This window comes from Microtus pennsylvanicus, chromosome 3 (assembly GCF_037038515.1).
Source record: "Microtus pennsylvanicus isolate mMicPen1 chromosome 3, mMicPen1.hap1, whole genome shotgun sequence".
Classification (NCBI taxonomy): Eukaryota; Metazoa; Chordata; class Mammalia; order Rodentia; family Cricetidae; genus Microtus; species Microtus pennsylvanicus.
In genome coordinates, this window is record NC_134581.1 from 87947693 (window position 1) to 87960560 (window position 12868).

The 12868-nt window shown below is 48.8% G+C and overlaps 1 protein-coding gene across 1 annotated transcript in view; it reads left to right on the plus strand.

Moving 5' to 3' along the window:
* The first annotated feature begins 11330 nt into the window (after positions 1–11330).
* Positions 11331–12868, plus strand: part of Kcnj5 (potassium inwardly rectifying channel subfamily J member 5) — a 31192-nt gene continuing 29654 nt past the window's right edge. Inside the window, exon 1 of the mRNA XM_075966422.1 lies at positions 11331–11635. The gene's annotated coding sequence lies outside the window, so the exon portion shown is untranslated. The remainder of the gene's footprint in view (positions 11636–12868) is intronic.

Sequence of the window (12868 nt, forward strand, 5' to 3'; positions counted from 1 at the left end):
AAAAACCTTGCTGAGATGCTCCCTAGGGGGCCTCAGCAGAACAAAAGAACCTTGCTAGACGCTCCTTAAGGGGGCAAGGCCAACCAGGAAAAGTGACAACTTTTCTCTGGAGCCAGAGGCGATTGCTACATTTCTGCAGAGGGCTTCCCTTTAGTACAGTGTTAGCAGAAGAAACATCTTGGGCGGGAGAAGAAGCAGAGAGCTATCTGCTAGGATGTTCCCTTAAGGGAGCAGAGCAGAGCTTAGCTGTAGCGGCTCTCCAGGAGAAGAGCAGGATCCCTCTATCCTGCCGGGAGACTTCCCCACTGCACCCCAGCTTCAGGTAGCCTGGCTTTCCCGATAGTCAGGACCCCTTTCCTCCAGGGTTGAGCTGTCCTATCGCAGCTCCAGCCTCTAGAGCTATCCTATTGTGGCTCTAACCCTACCCCCAAGCTGTCTTATTGAGGCTCTAAGGATATCCTGGCTTCCGGATAAGTCAGGATGTCCCAACACCACTACTGTACCACATTCCCCGACAAGGAGGGTCTCTTTCTATGACTCTCTCATGACCTTAGCCTTCTTATGATTCTTCGATCCACAACAGAGAACTCTCACTCCAAGAAGCAACTCTCCCTATCCAATCAGCCTGGGCCAGAGTCTCCAGTAGGCCACTGCAGCTGAGAGTGAGGATTTGAATAAAGGCAGTCTTAGAAAAGAAGTCCCTTTAAGCAGGGTGTGGTGGTGCAAAGGCAGAGGCAGGCGGATCTCTGTGAGGCCAACATGTTGTTCAAAGCAAGTTAGCTCCATGACAGACAGGGCTGTCATAGACACAAACCCTGTCTCATGGGGAAAAAAAATCTCTTTAGAAAAAGTCCAACCCCTTTGTGTCTTCATGTAGAAATCAAGCTTTTATATTAAGAAAATAAGAGGGGAGAGAGGAGAGACCTTTTTTTGAAGGAGGGATGGAAGGGAAGGGGCCATGGGTAAGAAAAGAGTGAGGAGGAGATGGGGAGGGAGAAAAGAGCAAACAGGGAAGCAGGGACCCACGCTCTCGCAGGCACTTTCCAGGAAAAGGCAGCCTCACTCTGCAGCCCCGACTCTACCTCCCACTGAGCACTGCCTGGCCCTTGCTCAACAGCCCAAACCCAAATCACTCAGTCTAGTCCACCCGTGACAGCTCCCAGGCTCACTCTCCAGGCAGCTCACTCCTGCAGAGTGTGTGTGTGTGTGGATGGAGCTGGCCCGGGTATTTTCGCTCATGGGCTCACTGACTATGAGTTAAGGAGTTAGCCTTCCCGGGGAAGCAGGAAGCTAACCGGCAATCAGCGAGATAGGTGTTCTTGGGAGGAGGTGGCTGTGCAGAAAAGCAGGTGTCTGCACCTGCCAGTGAACTACTTGCTGGAATAGCTTGGAAAACAGCCTATCTGACCTCCATGGAGAGTCCCAGTCCTCTCAATTACCTGCATTTCTGCTCGAAATACACGTGCCTAACTATGTATTCATCTGCCACAGTTTACAGACATCCTGTGGGGCAGAGAAGGCCGCTTTAGTCAGCACACAGCCAAATCCAGCCCAGGTCGATTTCTGAGATAGGGCCAACAAGTGGTTGCAAAGTGAATGATTTCAATGGATTCCAGTATGAAGAAGGGAAGGGAAGGACACTTGTACTTCAGCTCTCCTCTGACAGCCCAGTACAAGGCGGCCCTGGAAAAGGCATAAACCTTTGGGGTAAGAAGATCTGGGGATGGCAACTCTGATGTTCCCAAAATCCAGATAGTACCTGTATTCTCCCCTAGGCCGTGTGTCAGTCAGCTTTCCGGTCCTATAACAAGTGCCTGGATAAACACATAAAAAGGAAAGATGTGTCCAGGGTCACATTTTGTAGGTCCCAGTCTGGTTGGCCTATGGCAAGGCAGCGTGTCTTGGTGGGCACATCATGATGAAACACGTGAAAAAGAAAGCAGGTTACCTAGTGGCTAGGAGGCAGAGGAGAGGGGAAAAAGAAAGAGCCAGAGTCTCACTGTCCCTTCCAAGGGCAGGTCTCTACTGACCTGAAGGCTCCTGAGGAGCTTTCATATCGAAAAGAGTATACTATTCCCCAACAGCACCAAGCTGGAAGATACAATTTTAATGCATGCTCCTTTGAGGATGTCTCAGAAGCAAACACTTTTAATCATCCAGGAAAAGACACACACACACACACACACACACACAAAACTGTGGCACTTTCTGTAGTAGATGGGGAGAGAAGCCACGTGAAAGAAGCTAGTGGGCTGAGGGTCCACACAGAGGTTGTCGGTAAGCCCCAGATCCCTTCCCTGAAAGAGCCCAGACAAAACATCCCCTAGACTTTCTAGAAAGCTGATGAATTCATCTCTTGAGAGCAGACAACACAAGCTCCTAAACTAAGAGACACATAGCACCATTAAAGGATAGCTTATTTACACCCCAGAGATGATTAGGGGATCATATCCACACTCCATGTGAACACCCAAATCTCCACTTCATCCCCAAGTCTGGTGGTCAGGGTTCTGGTTAGAAGGGTTCTGGTGGCTGGAGTTCTGGTGGTTAGAGTTCTGTGGTCAAGGTTCTGGTGGTTGGGGTTCTGGTAGCGAGGGTTTTGGTGGTTGGAGGGTCTGTGGTCAGAGTTCCGGTGTTCAGGGGTCTCTGGTCAGGGTTCTGTGGTCAGTGCTCTGTTCATAAGGGTTCTGGTAGTCAGGCTTCTAGTGGTGAGGGTTCTGGTGTTCACAGGTTCACCAGAGGGTCAGGGTTCTAGTGGTGAGTGTTCTGGTGTTCACAGGTTCACCAGAGGGTCAGGGTTCTAGTGGTGAGTGTTCTGGTGTTCACTGGTTCACCAGAGGGTCAGGGTTCTGGTGGTCAGGGTTCTGGTAGCCAGGGTTCTAGTGGTGAGGGTTCTGGTGTTCACAGGTTCACCAGAGGGTCAGGGTTCTGGCTATCAGTATTCCACCCCCACCCCCACTCAAGAGATGAAAGTGTTCCTGGGAATTTTGACTACCTCAAAAGCATCATGTAGGATTCAAGTTCCTGTACTAACATGGTTCAGCCAGAGAATCCTCCAGTGAGCAGGACAGGTACCAAGTCCTAACCACGGGCCACAGTCTTCTCTTGCCAGGTTACCAGACATTTGAGGAGAACCAGACATGAAAACACATGTTTTCGAAAACATTTCAAGGAGAATAAAACTTGAAACAGAAAAGACACTGCTAACTGCCAATACCACAAACATGCAGGAAATCACAATGGAGGCTCCTGGAAACTGTACATGAGAGAAAAACATAAAATTCTCAATGACAGAGTTAAGAGAAACAGCGGAGGCACAGAGCAAAAATACAAAGAGAAGTGGATGAGGAAGATTTGCTGTATGGTTGCTATTTTCAGGACATAGTAATATCCAAGCTGTCCAACTAGCGTGGCGGCATAGCTTCACTTCTGGGCAAGAACTGGGAAGAGTGCGAGCAAGTGGGGAAGACAGGGAAGGAAGGAAAGTCAAGTTTTTATCCTCAACACTGTCCTTCTACAAGTATTACTGTGAATGTCCTTTGGGATAGGGAGCAGTGTCAAAAGAGGAAGGGTGGCTTCGGCAGACTGTGAAATGGAGGGAGAAGAGGCAAAATTGTTATCGTGTCAAACTACAGCAATGCCATGCTTCAAATACGTGAATATATTACTTTAATAGAAACACAAACTACAGATGAGAAATAAAAGAAGTAAACACTATTCTACTTAATGCAGAATCTTTTTCAACCACCAGATGGCGCCATTGGCACCTTGCGGGAATAGGAGAACCCGGCATTTATAGTTTCCCACAAGATAGAATTGAGGGATTTTTGTTCTTGTTTTCTTTTTACCAATAAAATTGAGAAAGAAGTGACTCATAAGAGTCTTCCTTCCAGGGCATTTGTTGAGTTGTTATCCCCTCCTGTCTGCCCCCGTTCCAGGCCAGCAGTGGTCTCCAGGCCTCTAAATCCTAAACTGTACAATATGGTTATCACCTCCGGGCCTGTTTCAATCAAAGTTAATTCATAGTTCAAACCCTAGTTTGTATTCAGTGGCACATTTGACATATTTAGTGGCCATACGTGCTATCTCAAGCGGGAAAAGTACAGCTAACATTCTTTGTCAAGTTCTGTAGGGTGGCTCTTCTTGATAATGTCTGCCCCCCTGCCCCCCCGAAATGACTCTTTTTGGGACAAATTGTACAGTTTTTGTCCTCCACAGAGTCCAAGCTCTATGAAGTCCATCTCTGAATTGCTTTGCCATTTCTTCCATTTCTAGAACCTGCTCCACATCCGTTCTTCCACGTGACAGCGTTTGCTGGCTCTCCAGTGTGTACCAGGTGCTGTTAGCCCCGGGAGCAAGCGGTGTTCAGGGGAAAACCCGATTTATGTGCTTCTATAACCACAGGAGTCACAAAATGGATGCTCTGCAATTATTCATGGGGGAAAAAAATAGATGAATCACCCCACGGAACCTTCACAGTGACGTTCATAATTCTCCCCAGCCCGGAAATCTAAAGTACCGACTTCCCGGGAGCCTGCAGAGTTCAGTTCCAAATGCAGAGCTTGGGACACAGGCTGTGCTGGCTGGTTTTATGCCAACCTGACACATTTGGGAAAGGGGAACCCAGCTGAGAAATTGTCCCCACCAGATTGGTCTGTGGCCAAGCCTGTGGTATATTTTCTTAGTTGGTGATTTATGTGGGAGGGCTCAGCCCACTGTGGGCGGCGCCACCTCAGATCTTGCCGTCCTGGATCCTATAGGAAAGCAGGCTGATGAAGCCCTGGGGTTTGGCGTGAATCCTAATTGGTTTTAATAATAAAAACTCCTGAATCAGATATAGGAGTTAACACTGAAAGATCAGAGACGCAGAGCAGCCAGCCACTAGTTCTTACCTCTACTGAATCCTCAGACCAAAGGGGCGATCCTGTCCCTGGGAACCTCAGATTGAGTGTTCTGGGCTCCTATCTCTTCTCCCCATACAGTCTTCTCTCCCCCAGCCATATCCTTTCCTGTCTCCACTTTCCTTATTGTAGGATATGTTATTCTTTTGGCTTTGGGGGGAGTCTGCTGCCCAGCTCTCAAATAAATCACACATGGAGACTTATTCTTAGTTATGAATACCTGCCCTTAGCTTGGCTTGTTTCTTGCCAGCTTTTCTTAAATTATTCCTACTACCTTTAGTCTCTGGGCTTTTTCCTTTCTCTTCTGTAAACTTACTTTCACTCTTACTCCGTGGCTGACTGAGTGGCTGGCCCCTAGTGCTCCTTTCCTTCTTCTCACGGGTTTTTCATTCTATTTAGAGTCTCTGCCTGCCAGCCCTGCCTTGCTATTGGCCTTGCTATTAGGACCATCAGGTGTTTTAGACAGACACAGTAGCACAGCTTCACAGAGTTAAACAAATGCAGTGTAAACAAAAGTCACACACCTGAAAATAATATTCCCCAACATTTCCCAGTGCTAGGATTAAAGGTATGTTACTCCCAAGTACTGAGATTAAAGGCGTGAGCCATCACCAACTGGCCCTGTTTCTCTTTCAGACTGGATCATTCTTGTGCAGCCCAGGGTGGCCTTGAACTCACAAGGATCCATCTGCCTCTGCCTCCTGAGTGCTGGGATTAAAGGTGTGCACCACCACAGCCTGGCCTCTATGGTTAACTGGTGGCTTAGCTGCACTCTGATCTTCAGGCAAGCTTTATTTGTTAGATCATGAACGAAATATCACCGCAATGGGGAGCAGTCAGTAAGCAACGTCATTCTGTGGCTTCTGCTTCAGTTCCTGGCTCCAGGCTCCTCCCTGGCTTCCACAGTGAAGGACGTAGATGCTGTAAAATGAAATAGACCCTTTTCTCCCCAAGCTGCTTTCTGGTCACAGTGTTTTATTACAGCAATGGAAACCCAAAGACTCAGGCCCTCCCAGGGGTCGGTGCATCGGTTACCAGATTTTCATACTGAATCCCGTGCCAAGGCCTAGACACTTAACGCGAGTTTTCTCTCTCATTGTTCCCGAAGCTAGGAGACCAATACGAAGGTGTTGAAAGCCTTGTTCCTCATGAGTGCTCTCCTTCCCCGCTCGGCTTGTATATAATTGTCCTCTCCTTGTGTCCTCCTATGGATTTTCTTCTGTGCCTTGCAATGTCTGGTGTCTCTCTGTGTCCAAATGTCCTCTCTTTATAAGGGCATAAGCCAAATTGGATTAGAGCTCACCACAGTATCACCATCCTGATTTGATCAATTCTTTAAAGGCCCTGTCTCCAAATCCAGTCACTTACCAAGGTTCTAGGGGCTAGGATTCCATCTTAAGTATTTGGTAGGTACATAGGTCAGTCCATCATAGTTAGAAATTCCATTTCTAGAATCTAAGGAAGGTAGGTTCTGCTAGGAGCGCAGAGACAGCACCGAGGTCAGCATCAATGAGGACACATTCTTCTCTGAGTCTGTGCCTCACAGGCTGCTGAGAAAATGACAGGCAATTGCTTAGAGGAAGCATCCAGAGGAGCTGAGAGCATAGTGGGCACTCAGAGAGTTGCAATCTGCCACAACCAGTCCTGTCCCCAAATCCCTGGAGCACGTCCCTCCCTGACACCTCACACTCCAGGGAGCTCACCCGGCCATCTCTGGTGTCCATCCTCTGTCCCGTGAAAATCCTAGCAGTCTTTCCAGGTTTGTTCTCTTCCTCGCCTGGGCAGCCAGGAGTCAGTCCTAGCTGGAGTCTCTCTCTGGGCTTCATTAGCGTTCTGATCAGTTCCACACCATCCCCCAAGGATCCAGGAGGAATTAAAACCCACATCGTGAGGCTGACTTTCCCTGTACACCTGCTGACCCTCCCAGTTGTGTAGGGGGTGTTTCTGATCCAAGCCCATTATGCCTGTTACCTTCTCTTAAGGCATCTATCGAAGTCTCCTGCTGGTCAATGGGAAATGACTTAACCTCTGCCTGCCCCCAGGTCCCCTGTGAATACCTGAGCACTTGCTGGTTTCCCTGCACACATGTAAGGCCTCTCCAACCAAACTCAGCCCGTGTCATCCATCAACCACAATGTGATCCACATCTCAACAACAACAAAGCCGGCACAAGTCTCTTTCTCCTTCTTTGATGTTCCACAGAGGGAAGTTGCATTTTTTTTTGCCTATTAAAACTGTGCCAGCCTTGGGCGAATGAAAATTCTTTTTTCTAAAGTTGGGAACTTACACCATTTCACTGAAAGGAATCAGTTTATGGCTGTGGGGTCTGTGCAGCCCATAACACTCCACCACTGCTGCAGAGATATTATTAAAGTAAGGTAGGGACAACTTGACATTAGTGTTGGCTACCAAGTACATGCCCGGGGAGTGGTCCCTCCTACAGCGCAGACAGCCTGGGCCTTGATGGAACAGGCCGAGGTGATGTGAGATTTCACCATGCTACTCAGAACTGTATGCAATTTAAAGTTTATAAATTGAACATTTCTGAAATTTTCCATTTGATTTGTTCAGACCACAGCAGACTGCGGGTAACTGAAGCCAGAGAAAATATAATAGTGAATGAGGAGGGGCTGCTGTGTGTGGTCGGTGTCCACGGATTGGATAGCGCTCTCTCTCTCTCTCTCTCTCTCTCTCTCTCTCTCTCTCTCTCTCTCTCTCTCTCTCTGTCTCTCTCTCTGTGTGTGTGTGTGTGTGAGTGTGTGTGTGTGGTTGGTGTCCACAGATTGGATAGCTCTCTCTGTGTGTGTGTGTATTTGTGTGTGTACATGGTCGGTGTCCACTGATTGGATAGCACTCTCCCTCCCTCCCTCTCTCTTTCTCTGTACATGCAATTTTAGTATAAATAAGCCCTAAGACAGAAAAGCCAAATTCGAGTTGCTAATTCTTGAGGGAGAAGGATGTATTACTTTAGGGGGTTCAGTAGATGCCATCTGACTATTTGTCAAATATTGAGAAAATCTTCATGGTCTGATATCTGCCGATCCTGGAGAGCCTATTATCATACACGGTAATGTAAGAGAGAGTCTCCTAGCTTGAGAAGAAAAAGACTTAAAATATTTGTCTTAGAAAAGGTTTAGTTAAGATTTCAGAGTATAACTCAACGAACTCTTTTAATTAATATTTTATCTGGCAGGAAATATTTATGAGATATTACCGGCCTCATAAATGCAAATGCAGTTTCTATAAATAGGAGAAAAATTATATCCTCTAAGTGTCATACGCTAAAGAGAAAAACTTTAACTGTGAACTCAGCTCCTGCTCATGAAAGAAGGGAAGAGACGCAAACAACGAGGACCGAGGAGGTGGGCCTGCGCTCTAATTAACGGTGAAAATACGCAGCAGCTCCGCTACTTTCTTGTACCTCTCACTAATTTCCGGACGATGAAAGACACACTTAGCACCTTCCAAGCTCTCTGAGTACAGTGTCACCTGTCCTTAAATGCCATTGTGCTCCCCCCCCCACAGACTTGGGGGGGAAAAGCCCAGAACACCCTAAATCTGTGAACACTAGTCAGGACTAGAATCCCAGCTGTTCCTACTCAATTTCAGGCCAGGGTAAGCACACACACACACACACACACACATGAGAGACAGAGACAGAGACACACAGAGACTAAGACACACACACACAGAGACAGAGACACACACACAGAGACAGAGACACACAGAGAGAAAGACAGAGACACACACAGAGAGAGAGACAGAGACACACAGAGAGAAAGACAGAGACACACACACAGAGACAGAGACACACAGAAAGACAGAGACACACAGAGAGAGACAGAGACACACAGAGAGACAGACAGAGAGATCCAATCAGATTTTTCTGTCTCTGGTTTAAGGTCTCAACATTGAGAGAATATTGTCAAAGCAGTTCTGCCCAGACCACCCTGTTCTGTTACAAAGTCTCCCATGTCCCATCAAGAGGCAGAAGGAACACCGTGCCCTCCCCACTAACCCGAAGGCCACTGCTGCTGCAGAGTGGAACATGGAGCTGAGACTCAGCAAAAGCTTCAAGTGCGTATTAATTAGCTGGATTTCGGAGAACAGGGCTTTTCATGACAATCAAAGAGTTAAATACTACCTGCCGAGTGTTCAACCAGCACATAACGGTCGTCCTGGCTAGCTTTATGTCAACTTGACACAAGCTAGAGTCATCTGAAGGGAGGGAACCTCAATTAAGAAAATTCCTCCATAAGATCCTAAGGTATTTTCTTAATTAATGATTGATGGGGGCGGGCCCATCCCACTGTGGGTAGTGCCACCCCTGGGCTGGTGGTCCTGGGATCTATAAGGAAGAAGGCAGACTAAGCAAGCCATGATGGATGAGCCAGCCAGTAAGCATCCTCCTCCATGGCTTCCTCATCAGCTCCTGCCTCCAGGTCCTGCCCTGTTTGCGGTCCTGTCCTGACTTCCCCAGTGGTGGACTACAATGTGGAAGCGTAAGTCAAATAAACCCTGTCCTCCTCAACTGGCCCTTGATCACAGTGCTGCACCCCAGCAATAGTAATCCTAACCAGGACGATGAGATGAACACAGAGACAGTCAGAGTCCCTTGAGGGACAGACAGACAGATTTCCTGACTAACAGAGTAAGCAGCAGTGAGTAACCAGGGGCAGGCGCTGGCCTGGTGGCACTTAGCGGTGTTCCTGGGTGGGCCCTTCAGGCCCAGTGACAGGCATGTTTCTCCTTGTCATGGAATAAACCAGCTTCCTTGTCATGGCCATCATTCATATGATAAATAAATATTCTCCCATAATAAATATAAACAACAGGAGCTAGGGCCTAGGGATACACAAACACAGGCAGGCTGTGTTTGCCTTTGGGGCCAAAGACTGCTTACTCTAAGCCTGTTATTGTGGTGTTTAACCCTAAAGGCTGGGTAACAGACATGGGTAAGAGCTGACACCACTGAGTTCTCTAGGCTCCCCTGAAGGCAGCCGCAGATAGTCACCTGCTGGCTCTCCCAGACAACAGCCCTCCCTGTGCAGAGTGACATTTCTGTCTTTCCTACAGTTCACAGGGATTGAAGAATAGAGTTCTCTTTGCTCAAGGCCAGGAGTCCACAGAAGAGAGGTGAGGTGAGTGGGAGTTTCAGGCAGCACGGAGAAGGATGGGGCTGTGTAGGGACGAACAATAGATCCCGGAAGGATGCTCAGCCCCCAGAACAGCAACCAATGGAGTGTATACATGGAGAAAGTCTCACAGAAAACGAAATAAAACCTTGAGATCCGATCAGACTCAGAGAATGTGGATACAGAACAATGTACAAGAAAAGGACTGGGGGTGGTGGGTTTGGTGTTTAATGAAACATGGGGATTCAGGACTGTGCCATCAATACCCTTATCACACAGTTTTCACTAGCATACTTATTAATACAACAATGTGCACAGGACTTCATTTCTGAAATGACACTACACTTTTCATATTTTATATAAAGAGCCTTTGGGAAGAGACAAAGAGAGAAGTGGGGCAGTGGGAGGCAAGGCACCCGCCTTAACCGGAGGTGGTTCAGGTCTCATTTGTCCTTCTATGAAAGGCCACTTCCCTGCCATTCCCACCCACCTATAGGCTGCTTAGGAGCCTTCTCCTAAGCAGAATGCCCTAACAGACCCATTTCCTTCTCTCTTCTCTAAACTTTCACCTCCAGTCAGAGGTTCAGACCTTCGAAATCTGGTCCAGCTACAGGAGCCAAACTCGTCAGCGTTGGGATACAGCTTGAGGTGCCGCCAGGACAGTGACTCCTGACTTCCCTAGGAATGTTCCCACCTGTTGCATCTCTGTTGGGTCTCTGGAAAGGCACTTCTGTCAACACCCCCCTTCAAAGCGCCCCCAGAGTGACTGCACAGTCCCTGCAAGGCTCTGAGCCTGCATTTTCTGCCCCGAGAGTTTCTCCTGTCTGCGCCTCTGTAGCCTTTACACGCGGGCGCTCACACACTAGCGGGGGCGCTTACATCCATGGGCGCACACACGAGCGATCACACATACACACATATACACGCGAGCCTTCCCACATGTACACGGGGCCGCTCTCACAAACTCAACATCAGCCCGTTTAGGTCTCTGGCTAGAAGCACAGGAGCATCACTAGGGAGGTCCAGGAGGGAGGTGGCGAACCAGAAGAGAGGGGGGGCAGTGGGCAAGACAAGGGCGGAGGCTGCTAGCTCTCTCTGATAGGCCTCCAGCACCCAACTCCTTGCCAAGTGACTGCGACCCCGATACCTACAGCCCCCACCCATCTCCACTATCTGCCCCTTTGTGCACGCATTTTCCCACATTGCTGTCTTTCCTTGTTGTTCTTCTTTGCCTGTGGCCCTTTAAATCGTGTTCTTTTCCAGAGATTCAATTGTAGGGGGACAGAAGGAGGAGAACCCAGGGGGACGGGAGGGGATGAGGCGGGAGAAGAGAGAAGGGCGGGGAGGAGAAGGACAGCGAAGAGCCTCCTGCTGCTCTCTCTAGCTAGAAGGGCGAGGCAGACCCGTGAAGGGGCGGGAGGTTTAGGCGCCTCTGCCCGCACGACTTGCGACTCCTGAGTAGCACAGGGCAGCTGCCAGGAGGTCGGCAATGCCTGAGGCTAGGGAATCCCCGGGAGAACCCTGAGCGCCACCTGCACCGCCTTGGAAGGACGGCCAGAAGTTAGCCCCAGGGGTTCAGAGAAGCTCCCTTCTCTACAAGTAAGTTGTCTCCTTTTCCCTTGAGTCCCTCCCCAGCCCAGCGACTCCCCAAGCCCGACCGGAACGGGGGTCCTTTGGTTCTGAAAGCAGGCGTACACCGCCCCGCACCCCTGAGCCTGCCAGGTTGCGATGGGATGGGAACAAGATCCCGAGGTCCAAAGTTCAGCAAACCCAAGCTTGGCTTTAGCAGCCGGCCTCCGGGAGATGAGGAGTCCAGCCTCCCGAGGACTGTAAACGCCCCTGCTTTCGGCGCCAGACCCGATACCTGGGCGCCCGAAACAGCCTTCCATCTTTGGCTTGCCAGACCAGGCTGTGGGAGGAGATAAAGAGAACCTTGCTCCCACTAACAGCTCTACCTTCAAGTGGGTGCCGAGATAGCCAGGTGGGACGAACCCCTGAACCTTAGACTCTCGGCTTCAGCTGATTTGTGGTCAAATTGGAAAGCCTCTCTTGTGGTGCCAGACGCCCCCCCCCGCCACTTCTCCACCCCGCCCCCGTGCACTGGACGCTACTTACATGCTTTCATTCTTTTTAAAACATCTTTTCCATATTCAAAAAGAAAGGGAAAAGAAAAGAAAAAAAAGAAAGAAAAGGTTAAAGATAAAAGCTGAGGAGGGCGAGTATACTGTCATAGTATTTTTGTTTTTTTCTTTCCCTGACCGTGTTTCTTCCTGGAGATCCGCTCTGCAGACCCTGATTCTGTCAGGGTTTTTCTCAAATGCAAGGACAGACCACTGGGAGGGGGGCTTTTCTATCCTGGGGCTGTGGAACCGACTTTGGTCAGTGCTAGCTCCTCAAAATTCCACGGAATACTCCCAAGGGGAAGTAGGAGGTTCTAGCCTGCCCAGTATCCGTACTAAAAACTGAGGACCTTTTCAAATACATGATGACCCACAGGAATATGTATGTTTACCGAAAACTCTAAGATTCTTCTAGGTTAAGCAGGAGTTACCAATCCTACCCTACAGGTTAGAAACGGCAGCCCAGGGAGGATGAGTAACTTGCTTTTAACACACAGCTTATGACAGGAGATTCTCATCTATATCTGACTCCAAATTGTACATACCTATTCGTTAACATAAGCAAGCTGCCTAGTTCACAGAGCACATTCCCACGTGGGAAAGTCGGGAAAAGCTACTGGTATTTATGGAACTGGGATGCCAACCTGGACACAAGTCCTGTACGATGGAGTTTGGTTTTCCTGTTTCTAGAAGGAACAAAAGCAAAAGGAAC